Source organism: Podarcis vaucheri (assembly GCF_965113315.1).
Source record: "Podarcis vaucheri genome assembly, chromosome: 3".
NCBI classification, from domain to species: domain Eukaryota; kingdom Metazoa; phylum Chordata; class Lepidosauria; order Squamata; family Lacertidae; genus Podarcis; species Podarcis vaucheri.
In genome coordinates, this window is record NC_138761.1 from 53,199,508 (window position 1) to 53,214,371 (window position 14,864).

Below are 14,864 nucleotides of genomic sequence, written 5' to 3' on the forward strand. Positions count from 1 at the left end.
GCCCTTTCTTAACTCCCATTAGATGAGTCAAATGCCTTTCCTTATGCAGCCCCTGTCCCCCTAGAGGATCCTTCAGGGACCTTTTGCATGCAAAGTGTGTGCATGTGGTGTGCCCATCAGACCACCTTTAGTTTGGACTGCCCCTCAGGCTGTTTGTCAGAGTTGAAGAGAAAAGAGCATTGAAAGGAGTTGCCTCTTGGTGTTTGTTCCTCCTTTCCTGGGATTTTTTTGTTTGTTTTCTTATTGCTGCTGTATGTTTTTCTTAGATAGATTTTATTCTATCATCAGTAGCCTTCCTGATTTCTGGAGAACACCTGGCCTTTCGTATAAAAACAGCTTCTAAGTTATTAACATAGTTACAAAAACCTATATGGAGTCTTTTTATTCTTTGGGCACTGTAAATTGTTTAACCTACAAAGTAGTAAGTGTCCTAGAAGCAAACATTAATATGAAATTTCCCTCCTTGCCAACCACTGTTAGTTGGGTCTGAAGGAAGAAATACAAACGAGTTTCATATTAAAGCTTAAAATGGGACTTTTTATGGCACTTTTAAATATGATGCTGTGATCAGGCAATTGCGTAATAAGGATAAAAAAGGGGGGTTAGTCTTAAAATTGCTGTTTTCATTATTCTATTTCATGACTTAACAATGCTTCAGAAGATATCTTCAGCACATAAATACTTGAACACGCAAAGTCCTGTGCCTTAAACTCTGACTTCAGCACTTAAAATTTTATAGGGTAATTTTTCTTCACTTGGAAAAGCTCTGCACTATCCCTATTGAAGATGTTTTGTGTACAAAGATGTATTTGCACACATCAAACACATACATTTATTGGACTGTGGCAGAAGTCAGACTCACAAAGTAGTTAAAAAAATCAAACTTTGTTTCATGTCTTGAAGTTAAGAGTGTTGTTATAAAATGAAGGTATTTCAACTTTTTCCTGTTACATAGAATAGGTTAACCTTTTTTATATTACTAAGTTTTCTCTGGAAGCTTTTTTTCTGTCTTGTTTTCACAGGAATAAATCCTCAGGGATATTAAATGCAAGGCAATATTCACATGAACCCTCAAGAACATGTTGCTTCTGGGGCTTCAAGTCAAATCCAGAAAATTGTGAATTCTAGAATGTTTCTTCACAGCTAACTATAGGATTATATATCAGCTTGAGAAGAGGAGTGGAGAGGGCTGCCATTGACTCTCAAAGAGGCTGTGAGTAAACATGGGGGTGAAATTAGTTTCAGTTTGCATTTTAGGTGAATTTTCCAAATTTACACTTTCCAAAACAAAATGCAGTTCTCCAGCCAAGTAATGTGTACAAAAATGCATATCCTAAGGGAAAATATACATTGAACTGCAAGCTGGTACGGAGAACTGAAAAATCAGTGTGAAAAACAGAGAAACCCAAGCTGACAGATTCACCTGTCCCTAGTGAAAACATGTGATGGCTGTAGTGATCTGCCCTTATGAGATTCACATCTGCCTGTTCATCATTATTAATCTAGGTGGTGGACACACCAAAACAACCTTGGATGCAGATCTCAGCACGCAGGCAAGATGATATGTGTGCAGTGGTCCAACAAATAGCTTGGGTTCAATCCATTTATAATGGTATAAAGGTTAAAGCCAGCACTTTAAAATGGGGCTCAGAAATGCACCCAAATTCAGTGCAGCTGGTAGAGCAAAGGTCCTCACCCCCATTCCTAACTCTGGTAGACACACTCTGAACAAGCTAAAGTTTCCAAACTGTGCTTAAAGGCAGACCCAGTTAGATAACTTTATTAAGATTCCATATATATATATATATATATATATATATATATATATATATATATGCAGGTTTTGGTGTCTTCGGGTGTCTTCCCGTGTAAGAGTCGGGGTGTCTGTGCGACGTTTCGACGAGGTCTCACTCGTCATCTTCAGGCTGGTGCTTTCGGCTTCTTGTTACTGGAACAGAGCAGAATCTGGTGTTTGAGTTCCTATAAATACTGTTGAGGGGTGTGGTGTATAGCCTCCAACGTTCTGGGCAGAGAGGAAGTTCCTAGATTAGTGTGCCTTTTCTTCTTTTGTTCCTTAATTACTTGAGGGATATCTTGAGTGATTTCATGAGTGATATTCTGAGTACCACTGGGTGGGTCATTAAGTGTAGATTAGTTGCTAAAGCTTTCGTGTCTTGACCTCTTGAGCTTGTGAAGAGTTTTTCTGAGAAGATGGCTGTGCTGCATTTAGTTGTGCTCTGGCTTGGCTTCGTGTATAGGGGCGAGCTGTGGTTTTGTGCCTTGTGCCAGCCAGATCTGTGTAGGGATTGCAGGGGGGTGCAGCATCCGGAGGTGCCACTATAGTTTGGCTACTGGATGGAGTCTGTAATATGTCTGTGGAGAGGGTCTGGGTTTGGGTCTGGTGTGGTTGATTGGTGACGGCGTTCTTTGTGCCTCTGGTTCTGGTGTCGGTTTTTGTGGGGAGGGCTAATTTCCAGATGTCTGGCAGGCGGGACGTGTCGTCACGCTTGTTCATGTTGTGAGGGTGTTTCTCTATCTCGATGGCTTCCATGATTATTCTCTTGTGGTGATGTTCCATGTTAAAGAGCAATTTGGAATCTGCAAAATTAATTTTGTGTCCTGTTTCATTCATGTGTTGGAAAAGAGAGGAAGTTTTTTCTTCTTTTTTGACGGCATTCTTGTGTTCTGCGATACGTGCATTTATTCGTCTGTTTGTTTGTCCAATGTACGTGGCTGGGCAGACTTTGCAGGGTATTTCATAGACCCCTTGGTTTTCCAGCTGGATTTTGTCTTTTGGGTTTCTGAGGATATTGGCTATTTTTTGGTTGGTGCAGAAGGCTGTTTTGATATTGTGTTTATGGAGGATTTTGCTGATTTTGTCTGTAGTGCCCTTGATATAAGGAAGGAGGGCCATGCCATTGTTTTCTTCTGTGTCTTGGTTTTTGGGGGGTGTTTCTTTTTGGATTAGCTTCGTAACCCTGTTTTTCTGGTACGAAGCATTCCTGTACCCGTGAAAATCTACGAAAGCATATATATATATATATATATATATATATATATATATATATATATATATATATTAGTTATTTTGTTTTGGGCTTCTTTTAATTCAGCTGCCTTTAATTAAGTACACATTGTGATTTTATTACATTTTTATCTTTAAGCTGCCTTGGAAGAATTTAGCTTTTAAAGACCATATACAATATTTTAAAATAATAATAATAGTACAGTGGTACCTTGGGTTACAAACACCTCAGGTTACAAACACTTCGGGTTACAGACTCTGCTAACCCAGAAGTAGTATCTCGAGTTAAGAACTTTGCCCCAGGATGAGAACAGAAATTACGTGCCAGCGGCACAGCGGCAGCAGGAGCCCTCATTGGCTAAAGTGGTACCTCAGGTTAAGAACAGTTTCAGGTTAAGAACAGACCTCCGGAACAAATTAAGTTCATCACCAGAGGTACCACTGTAGTAGTAAAAATATGGAACCATCAGGAATTTCCTAAAGGTAGTTGCTCTGAGATAGAGGCAGAGTCCTGTGGGGCTCTTAATACACAAAATCTAAAACAGTTCTGGTGAACTGAGAGGAGAGCACAGCAACCAATAAAAACTTTTTGTTTCTCACACTTTGTAAACACTTCAGTTGGTGCTCTTCATGCTGCATCAGCAACACAAATGGAAAGGATGGCATTTGGCTCAATATTGTTACTGCATAGAGCAGATTGAATAGCCTTCTTTCTTACTGAAATGCAGCTTATTTGATATATTAGACATCTTCTAAGGAAATTTCAGCATGATATGCAAACCATGCCAAGTCATTTCACCATCATGTGTAACATAGTAGACTATAAATTTATTTGGCTGTCTGAGGCTGTATATTTTCCCTGACAAAATTCTCAACTTCCATATGAATATACAATCCTTCTTTGCAAAATACTTTTTTTTTTTGGGGGGGGACGACTAGTTAATATATTTAATACCTCAGTGCCAGACAGTATATTCTAATATGTCTCTTTATCAAAGACCATAGATTTTTAAAACTGCAGGAAAAAGATGGCTCTATTTTGGTTTGCATTTGAGTTTAGATTTAATGCAGCCTTTAAATAATTGCAAAGGGAGAGCATATTTTGATTCTTTCTGCCTGAAGAAGTATGGGTCTTTCCAGCCACTAGAGCCATGTTGTTTGATCACTAATGCTGGGTGGGTGGGTTTGTTTTCTAGGAGACTACTCCTATTCCTTGTTGTAGAAATATATTCAGTACAGGAAGCAATTATTCACTAATCTTCAGCAGTAGCAAACTGAATCCTATGCTAATCAATATAATTCATCCACCACTGAATGCATAAGCCACTGTTCTGTTGCTTCTCCCATCACAAGAGACATGGATAGAAAACAGAAAGGGGAGTGGCTAAGCACACAGCTTATTGCAAGGGGCTGGGGGGCAGGCAGAGGCAGCCTAGATATTGCAGCTGCTAGGCTCCTGTTGGTGGCAACCAAATCAGCCCTTACTGTGGGTCATGCTTCGCTCTCACTGGAATCCCCCATGTTTTCTCACAAAAGCAAAACCACTTCCCCACTGGAGTATGTAGCAGCTGTTTATCTATGGGAGAATATAAGGGCTTTGTCCAGAGGGCATAGGCGCCGACTCCATGGGGCCTGAGGGGGGCCGAGCCCCCTCAAAAATTCGTTTGGGGGGGCTCTGCCCCCCCAATAATCTCAGGCGCCCCTCCAGCAGAGCGCCACCGCCGCCCCTCCCCCAGCCCAAAATGCACAGGGTCGGGCTGCATGCCTCCTGCCCTCCCTCCCGAGCAAAAGCTCCACCCAATTTCCTTCGGAGCTGATTGATAGGCGCAGCACGCTCTCCCCTATTCGCTCACGAGGAGGCGGCACCACTTTATCTGCATATTCATGAGCTTATTTATTATTCATGAGCTTTCGCGGGCTCCCCCAATATATTTTAAAAGTCGACGCCCCTGCCAGAGGGGCATTGCTGGGACTGGAGGAGAAACTTGACTCTCCCACCCTACACAGGAATGTAGGAAACAATCTTTATACTGAGGCTGCACACACTCTATAGTTTTAGTGCACATTTGAAACATGTTTCCCCTCTCAGGGAATTTTGGACACTGTTGTTTGTTAAAGATTGCTGGGAATTGTAATGCTGTAAGGGGTAAACTGGTGTTTCCGTGTGCTGCTCTGGTTCGCCAGAAGCGGCTTAGTCATGCTGGCCACATGACCCGGAAGCTGTTCACTGGCTCCCTCAGCCAATAAAGCGAGATGAGCGCCGCAACCCCAGAGTCGGTCGCGACTGAACCGAATGGTCAGGGGTCCTTTACTAAGGGATAAACTACAGTACCCAGAATTCTTTGAGGGGGGAAATGCACTTTTAATATGCTTTAAATTTATAGTGCTTATGCAGCCCTAGCCAGACCACTGGTCCACCTAGCTCTGGATAGTCTATGCTGACTGGCAGGTGGTTTCCAGGGTTATTTGGGGGGCAGGATCACATGCAAGATGCTGGAGTGTAGCACAGCCCCCTCCCAGTTCTGTGTTATTAATGCCCCAGCCAGGATGAGTGTAGACTTTGACTACATGAATTACATATTTCAGTAATTTCAGCTCTGGTGTGTGGCATCCAGCGAACGCTAGATCCCTAAATCAGCAGTTACTGTGCGAGATGGTTTGAAAGCACATGCTGCAGCCTCAAGAGCAATCGGAACAGTGAGTTGTCAAGCACAGGGAGCTAAAAGGTAAGCTCCAACCATTTGTCCCCAAGAGCATCTACTTTTCTGTTACCAAAGCAGAAATGCTCTTGATTTATATTTCCTTTTCGCTCTTTTATATCTCTTCTGAAATATAAACTGCCTCTCATTCAGCGTATAACAAATGAATGTGCGTTGGCAGCAGCTTGTGACATTCATGTAATATTTCCTGGATGCTCCCTGATTGGAATCTATCACTGGTGGAACATTGTGTGCACCCTGAATAGCAAGTCTGTCACCTTCTTTTAAATTCATTGAGAAGTGGCGCTGATAACGCCTCTCAGACCTTTCAAGGCGTATGCATATTAGGCTAACCGCTCCTGCATATATTTGTCTCCTGTCATATTCTTGCCATCTTCTACAAGCTGAATACAATGTATCAGACTCGGCATCCAGCAATCATGGAGGAGGATCCTCTCCACCCCTGGAACTCAGTCCCAAAAACAGTACAAAATGAGAGGGAAAGGAGGAAAAAATATTTAAGGATGAGGAGAGCCTTTGACTGCTCCTGCCACTCTTTGATGATGGTAATGTTAACAACAACAACAACATCTCCAGCCTGCAAAAGTACCCTGCCCGAGCACTGGAACTTTCTCTACCTGATTTTTTCCACTTCCCCGTCCCATTTTGGCTCCCAATATCTAAGAATTTAACCAAAATATTTATCTGAGAATGTTGGGATCAGCCTTGCTATTTCCCCACTATGCGTCCAAGCATGCTTTTGCCAGTGGGTAAAATCCAGCAAAAGGTAGGCACAATCTTGGTGGAAGAATATATTTTTGTTCCATTCAATTTCAATGGAAGTGAAACATGCTCAGCTGTCTCTGGGTTGCATTCCATGCTAAAGCTGGCCTCTTCTTTTGATCGTCCATTTACTTGATGCCTTTATTTTTATTTGGCATTTTTCCCAATCCTGAAGGATCACAGTTGGCTGTAAGATATGGGATTAGAGCCAGATAAATCTGAGTAGAAAGGAAAGTGTACAGGTCACTTGAGAGTGGCCCAGGCAGAAGTCTTAGCCTGGCAATAACATTGATGGGCAGTAGCTGATGCTGGTGAAGAAAGAACTACAGAAACCCACATTTCCCAGGTGTGGCTTCATTAGGCAACTGAGGAGACCCAGTGGGTCCACTGGAAAATTTCCAGTGGTCATACCTATCTTAATTTAGCATGCTATCCCTGAGGCATCATATCTGACTGAATTAACAGGTGCTTCCCTTTAGAAGAAGGTCTGTTCATTTATATCCTACCTTTCCTTCAAGGAGCTCAAGGTGGAGTTCATAGAGCTTCTCCTCCCCTTTTCTTTCTCACAACCGGGTAGGTGGAAATCCAGCAACTAGCCCAAGGGAACCCAGTAAGTTTTGTGACTGAGTAGGGATTTGAACCCTGGGCCCCCAGGCCCTAGACCAACACTTTAACCACTGCACCACACCAGAAGTGCAATCGTGCACACAATAGTGAGGGGGATCAGTGTCACGTGCACATGTGACATCACGTGCGTAACACGCGCCATGCACACATCGTCAGGAGAAGACAAAGTATGGAGCCCCGCACCTCTGGCCCTAGGAGTTGGTGCCTATGCACTACACTGACTCTTTTACTACACTGGCTTTTTATGAGGTGAGGTGACAGACATTATACTTGAGAGACCATTTTGCTCTTTATACCTTTTACTACTTTATTGCTCTTCTCTTGCCCCTGGTTGCCTTCAGTCACAACTTCTTTTTTAAATTTCTTTTCTTTCTGCAGGGAGCAAACTTATTTCTTGCCTGTGTTGGATTTGCCCAGAACAATGTCACTCTTTCCCTTAGTCACAACAGCTTCAGTAGCCAAATTTTTATCCTGACATAGTAATAAAGGCTTTTGCATGATTTTCTCAGTGTTGGAATAGCTGCCAGGTAAAGCTAAAACAGCAACTTGAAAGTTCTGTATGACTTTTCAAGAATTTCTTCAAGCTTCCATTCTGAGGCCCTCTGGCCTTCTTCTTGAACTCTGCCTTGTGAGAAATTTCTCTCTCCTAAAACTGTTCTTCCTTTGTTCTTTCATGACTACTCTTCTGAGAGTAAAGCAATAGCCAAGTTTTTGACAAGGCTAGTTGATTTAAAATATATACTTTTAGGATTAAATATTTTGCATACCTAAACTTCAGTATCAACCATTGCAAAATTAAATGTTAGGTTGAAGTAGGGATGATTGGAAAAAAATCAGTCCACATTTTAAATCATACCAACCTAATAAGATGGTTCTGAACTTATATGTGGATTGGAATGCAGCTGTTGATTGGATCACATACTTCTCTAAATATTCATATAGAATATCTCCAGAATGGAAATCGTATGATACAGGAATGCTGCCAGCTTAACAAAAGTGCCACATCCATGTATAGTTGCTCTGACATAGGTTTATTTAATTTACAAATGTACTGAATTGTGTGAGGGTTGTGTGTTGTTGTTTTTTTAAAGCGCTCTTAAGGCTGCATAAATAATATATAACTTCTTAGCACATAAAAGTGGTACCATGGATTTTGGAAAGTTTATGGGAGATGGATTTGGCAAGGAAGAGTTAAAACATACAGAATACAAAATGTTTGCAGCAGTGGTGCTAAAAGCACTAAAGCAGTTCCTTGATGAACGTTTCCACAGATTCAGCTAAAATAAAGTGAATTTGTATATGGATGCCTGTCGTTTTTGCACAATTTCCCGCATTGATAGAACCATGGGCTTTGATGTAAAGTTGGCAGCAATCCTAAACCATTGTTTTGCTTCATACCATTTTGCTTTGTGCTGTGACTCTGTACTGCATATGTAATCCTTTTTGTTGAACCAATGATGGCCTCTGGAAATACATGCTAAGCTACCAAACTCCTTACACTGAAGACAACTGGCAACACATAATCCCTCTCCTCCCAGTAATACAGTAGTCCCAAATGTTAATTCAAAATAACAAGTCAAGTTTGATCACTAAGAGCTATTGAATATACTGGGTTATAGAGAAATTTATTAACACCTGAATGAAGATCTGGGAATGTAAGCAGTTCTTAATGGTCAAATCTTATGATGGGACTGACAGATCTTTAAAACCATTACACAGGAGGTACACTGAAAATTAAAAGCTACTGGCATTTCTCTCATTCCAACCTGGAGCCTTTGGGCACACCCAGTTCTGGAATCAGGAACACTATTTTAGAACCTCTGAATTGCAAAGTACAGTATTGGAAATTTCCCCTGGACAACTCTGCTGGAGCTTATCTGCTGAAGGCAGTACAATGCTCAGTTGTCTATGGGGTTGTCATATCAAAAGATTATTTTCATACTGGCGTGGCTGTAGGTCAGTGGCAGAGCAAATCTGTTCCATATACAAGACCCCAGATTAGATATCCAGTGTGTTCAGGTAAAGGTAAAGGTAAAGGACCCCTGGATGGTTAAGTCTAGTCAAAGGCGACTATGGGGTTGCAGCGTTCATCTTGCTTTTAGGCTGAGGGAGCCAGCATTTGTCCACAGACAGCTTTCCGGGTCATATGGCTAGCATGAAACAGCTTCTGGCACAATGGAACACTGTGACAGAAACCAGAGTGCACAGAAATGTCGTTTACCTTCCCACCACAGCGGTACCTATTTACCTGCTTGCACTGGCATGCTTTCGAGCTGGTAGGTTGGCAGGAGCTGGGATAGAGCAACGGGAGCTCACTCTGTCGTGGGAATTCGAATCGCCAACCTTCTGATCAGCAGCCCAAGAGGCTCAGTGGTTTAGACCACAGCGCCACCCATGTCCCTTGTGTTCCAGTAAAGAATCTCAGATAATAGGTTTGGAAAACTTGTGACACACCACTATGCCCAACAATCCACTACTCAACTCAGGAAACATTGTGCCTTCTACGAATGATCCAGTTTTACCTCTCCCCAGCTAAGTGACAATTGAATTTCAGCATTTATCATGATGGACGAGAATTTTTGGGAAAGGAATTGCTTTTCAGCTCTTTTTATGGCACATATTCATAGAACCAAGGGATTGTAGAGTGGGAAGCAACCCTGATAGATGGCCATCAACCCTCTTCTTAAATACCTCCAGTGAAAAATGGCCCTCCAATTCCTGAAGTGGAATATTGTCATGTCATACTGTTGGGTAGTTTCTCTTGAAACAGTTGAAGGGTACCAACTTCACGAAGGCTGGTCTAAAATGACCTGGCCGCACTTCTGCTTAAAGAATCCTCCAACTCTGAAGACTGGGCGTTTTTCAGAGCACTGTTCCCCTAGAGATTGAGCATGTGTTGTTTCTCTGACACTCACCCTTCACTAGGCTGATCAGCCATCTGCTCCAAGGTTGCTTCCTCGCACAGGTGTGCGGCAGCAAATTAATAGGAAGGAGCCACCGGAAATAAAGTGCCTTGCACTTTATGATCAGTCACCCCTCATTATTTATTCCCTTTTAAGCCACTGCAAAATGTCCACTTGGGATCTGCATCAATGGGAAAGTAATCCTTCAATGCTACTTACTGTTTGAGAGTTCAAGCCCGATCATTTGTTAGGCTCCAGCCCAGGATGCAGAGCTCCTTCACACTCTTTGAACTTGTCAAATTGCTCCAGGAAGGGCTGCAGAACAGAAAAGGATGAAGCTCTGTTGCCGAATAGCTGCAGTATGTGCCTTCCTGCGTATAGAATATCTTTGCAGCACATGTCAAGTGCTTTACCTATGCCTGGAAGTAGGTGCCTGGTTTATAACTGTAAGATGTATTTACAGGAAAGGCTGTTTATTACCCATTTTACAGGTCCATCACAGACCCTGTGCAAAACTGGAAAGTCAAGTCCATTAGCCTCATCCAGATTCTCAGGCACACCTGGTTTTTAGTTTTAGAGGCTGACAAATCCAGGACAGCCCTTGATAATTTAAACGACATAATGTTGGTGATATGTGATCTCTTTTATTGGGTTTTGTGCGTGGAAAGGTAATGTGCCAAGTTTCTATGTGAGAGATCCAGCTCATTTGTCCATTCAGCCTCAATGATCCTGATGGTGGTGGTGGTGATAAGAATTCATTTCATGTATGCCTCACTTCCAATGAGGGATCTCAAAGTGATTTACAGCTGAAAAGCAGATTCATTCAACAGGGCTCCAGACAGTAGGAGACAGTTCACTAAGTGCACTAAGGATGTAGCTTCCCTCCACCCAGGAAAACTGCAGGGCTGGATCAACCACAGGGCTACAATGCCATTTTCATTCTTCATTCTCCTTTGAAGAACCAATCAGTTTTGCACCAGATTGGGTTTTGATGATTGACCTCTTTCTTAGGGGTCTGAGATGGAATTGCCTTTGCTTAAATAATTGCATCAGGGCTTTTTGTAATCATATCACAGCCAAAGATGCCTTACAAAGATTCCCCAGTGCCACATGGAGACAGCAGAGGGAGCTTCTACATGGTCAGGAGCAGTCTAGCTTGAGGAGGTAAGAAATCCATTGGCACTGAATCCTTATGCAGCATCTTATGGGCTGTTGCACTGGAAGTTAGCTAGCTGCCTTATACCTCGGTGCCTTTGCACATCTAACCTATTCTGCCAGGTAGTGGTTCTCCAGCTTCTCAGAGGTCTTTCGCATTACCTTCTGTCTGGTCCTTTTAACTGGGGATGCCAGGGAACAACTACACACAAAGAAGGTCCTCCACCCCTGAGCCATTGGCCCCTTGGAGAAGTCCAAAGGAATTAGGCTGCCTTTCGCTTTAGATAAAATGGGACCAGTCCAACCATTTTCAATGCTATGATTTAACTTCATTTTTAAACATTACTCTTGTCACTAGTACTTAGAAAGTGATACGGCAAGAACAGCAGAGCGGATTGCAAAACCATTCACACCCATGTCCAGAAAGCAGAGGACAAGCGGAAAACATCTCAGATCTGTGGTTTCTACGCATGGGACAAGTGGAAGGGTGGAGAAGCCATGAATTCAATGGGATTTTCTTTCTAGTAAGTGGGTTTAGGATTGCAGGGTTGGAGTACCACAGCCTAAATGTTGCTTAAACAATCATGGTGATAAATACTTGGGTGATGGGTGTCATATTAATCATATTTATATTTTCCACAAGTGCAAGGGAGGTGGTAACGGTTCAGGCAAGTTAGGTGGAATCGACATGCATATAAAAAACGCTGTGAAAATGATTTTTTAAAAAAATGTTTTGAAAAAGCCAGTGGATAGCTCAGTTGGTTAAGGCACGGTGCTGATAACACCAAGGTTGCAGGTTTGATCCCCGTAAGGGACAGCTGCGTATTCCTGAATTGCAGGGGTTGGACTAGATGATCCTCAGGGTCCCTTCCAACTCTACGATTCTGTGATTCTGTGATTAAAAAGACATTGAAATTTGCATAGCTCATTGTCACCATCTAGTGTCACATTTATATTTAAAACGTTTTATTTGCAGTTGTATAGCCGAGTCCTTTTTCTTTTTTAAAAAGAGAACATATTGGACCTGGCTGCTTCCTACAGAGCTGTGCAATGCAAAAAGTTGATGCCTAGGGAGCCATAAGAGGAGGAGAAAGGTTTGCTGGAAGATAACGCCGCCTGCAATTTCCTAATGAACAACCATGGCTTATGAAAGGATAAGACGAGGGCCTGAAATAGAATTTGGAGAAAAGAACAAAGTTCCCTAAAGCGTAATTAACTAGGAAGATTTTTTTCTTAGGCAATTTACATTAATCTTCAGAAATGAGAATAAAGCTGATGGACAATATGGAAGTAACTAGAGTAAAGTCATTTCCCACCACTTCCTGAGCAGCTTCAAATTGATTTTTTTCTCTTTTTTAAAAACAAAAAGTAAGTTTGATTCCATGAAGAGGCCTTGAGGGCAGTAATATAAAATTATATGGATATTTAACTGCACCGCATTGCTGTGCTGTAATTAAACCAAAGTACCTTGCAATAGTGATGTATGGAAGTGAGAGCTGGACCATAAAGAAGGCTGATCGCCGAAGAATTGATGCTTTTGAATTATGGTGCTGGAGGAGACTCTTGAGAGTCCCATGGACTGCAAGAAGATCAAACCTCTCCATTCTGAAGGAAATCAGCCCTGAGCGCTCACTGGAAGGACAGATCGTGAAGCTGAGGCTCCAATACTTTGGTCACCTCATGAGAAGAGAAGACTCCCTGGAAAAGACCCTGATGTTGGGAAAGATGGAGGGCACAAGGAGAAGGGGACGACAGAGAATGAGATGGTTGGATGGTGTTCTTGAAGCTACTAGTATGAGTTTGATCAAACTGCGGGAGGCAGTGGAGGACAGAAGTGCCTGGCGTGCTCTGGTCCATGGGGTCACGAAGAGTCGGACACGACTAAACGACTAAACAACAACAACCTTGCAATTATTCCACCAACTGGGTTAATAGATTCAACAGCAAGGCAAACCCAGGCAGCATGTATTTTTTTTTAATTATCTATTTATTTTGAGGAACTATTGATAGGCAAAAATTATAAATGAAACGGATTTGCATTTCAGATTCCTAAAACCAGCCAAAATAATAATAATTCTAATCATTGCTTTGCCTCCATTCCCAGCGACTGAAATGTTTAATTGCCTCTTTGCTCATTGTTTTTAACATGATACAGAAACCTTGACAAAAAAATAGATTCTCAAAACATGACTCACAGTAGGCTTTCATATGTGCCCCTGAGTTCACAGTGAAAATAGCAGAAGAAAACATGGAAGGTCTTTTCCTGAGCAAACAGTGACATATGGCATATTAAAACTCTGTTTTCTCTGTACTGCAGTGTGGTAGTATTTAAAATACCAGGTGAATGAAAGGGGGAAGCCTTTCCACAACAAGCAAACCCAAGTAAGTATTGTGTGATGAAGGACGAATAAATTTTCAGTAAAATTTGTACGTGTGACTGCAGGGTGTGGGGTGTGGAGTGGGGGTGGATAAGTGAAAGGTAAGATGTTTTGCTTGGAGAAAGTCCCAGGTTCTGTAGCATCTCCACGGAGGTCTGTGAAATGCCTTTTTCTGAAACCCAGTGGAGCTATTGCTAGTTTGTTCAGGGGGTGTTTCAACATCTTTAAAGGCAGTGGCGAACTGAGACAGAGACGAGCAGCCAAATCTCCTAATTTTAGTCCCCTGTAACCAGCAGTTTTATGCTGGATATGTAAACCACACAGATGTCTTCTCTCTTCATAAATATTAGCACTAATGGCTAAACGAGAGAGAGATACATTACTAACACTTTAATAAAGCCAGAAGTGCTGACAATTAGCGGCGAAATTGCTCATCTCTAGTCCACTTCCCTTATTACTGATGGTATGTGGTTTCCTCTTGCCATGGAAACTTTTGCTGGTGTGCCCCTGTGGATACTGCAAAAGAACTCCTGTGGTGTGGGCTCAGTTAAAAAACCTCTCATTGGAATTAATAGTCATTTACTGTATATCGATGAGAGCATAAAGGTCAAAAATAGTTGTATTCATGAAGACCATTTCTGAGATGCTTCCCATGTCACTTACCCTGATGTGGATGTGAACACCAATGAGCATTGGGAAGGAAGTTCTTGAGGAAACATAGTCATGGACAAGAACAAATTAGGTGCTCTTGGGAACCAGTGATGGGCCTGTGGGTGGTGTTATCATGAAAGCTACCCTTTTTGGTGAGCTTCTTGGGTATTTCCCCAGGACTGATGAAGGAATGCCTGGCTCTGAATAGGTAAGATGCAAACTGGGCAGAGCAATTCAAACGCTCCATCAGCCACACTGGAGGGGCTTGAGATGAGGCAGAGGTGTCTCTCAGGCCACCTGATAGATGGGTAAATTCTGGGAAAAAATCCACAAGGATATAAACTGTAGCATCTGAATACAGTGGTACCTCAGGTTACATACGCTTCAGGTTACATACGCTTCAGGTTACAGACTCCGCTAACCCAGAAATAGTGCTTCAGGTTAAGAACTTTGCTTCAGGATGAGAACAGAAATCGTGCTCTGGCAGCGTGGCACCAGCGGGAGGCCCCATTGGCTAAAGTGGTGCTTCAGGTTAAGTACAGTTTCAGGTTAAGTACGGACCTCCGGAACGAATTAAGTACTTAACCTGAGGTACCACTGTAGTTTATTTGTGATCAAAGGTGCCATTTAGGGTGGGTGGTCT

The 14,864-nt window shown here is 42.3% G+C and overlaps 1 long non-coding RNA gene across 2 annotated transcripts; it reads left to right on the plus strand.

Moving 5' to 3' along the window:
• Window positions 1-1,161: 1,161 nt before the first annotated feature.
• On the plus strand, window positions 1,162-12,510 carry LOC309528122. 2 transcript variants are annotated; one of them, XR_014217533.1, is made up of 4 exons: window positions 1,162-1,213; window positions 5,612-5,751; window positions 11,114-11,201; window positions 12,169-12,510. It is a non-coding gene; the product is annotated as an uncharacterized lncRNA (long non-coding RNA). The 2 variants fall into 2 exon arrangements; XR_014217534.1 differs by having other exon boundaries at window positions 12,234-12,510.
• Window positions 12,511-14,864: the final 2,354 nt, after the last annotated feature.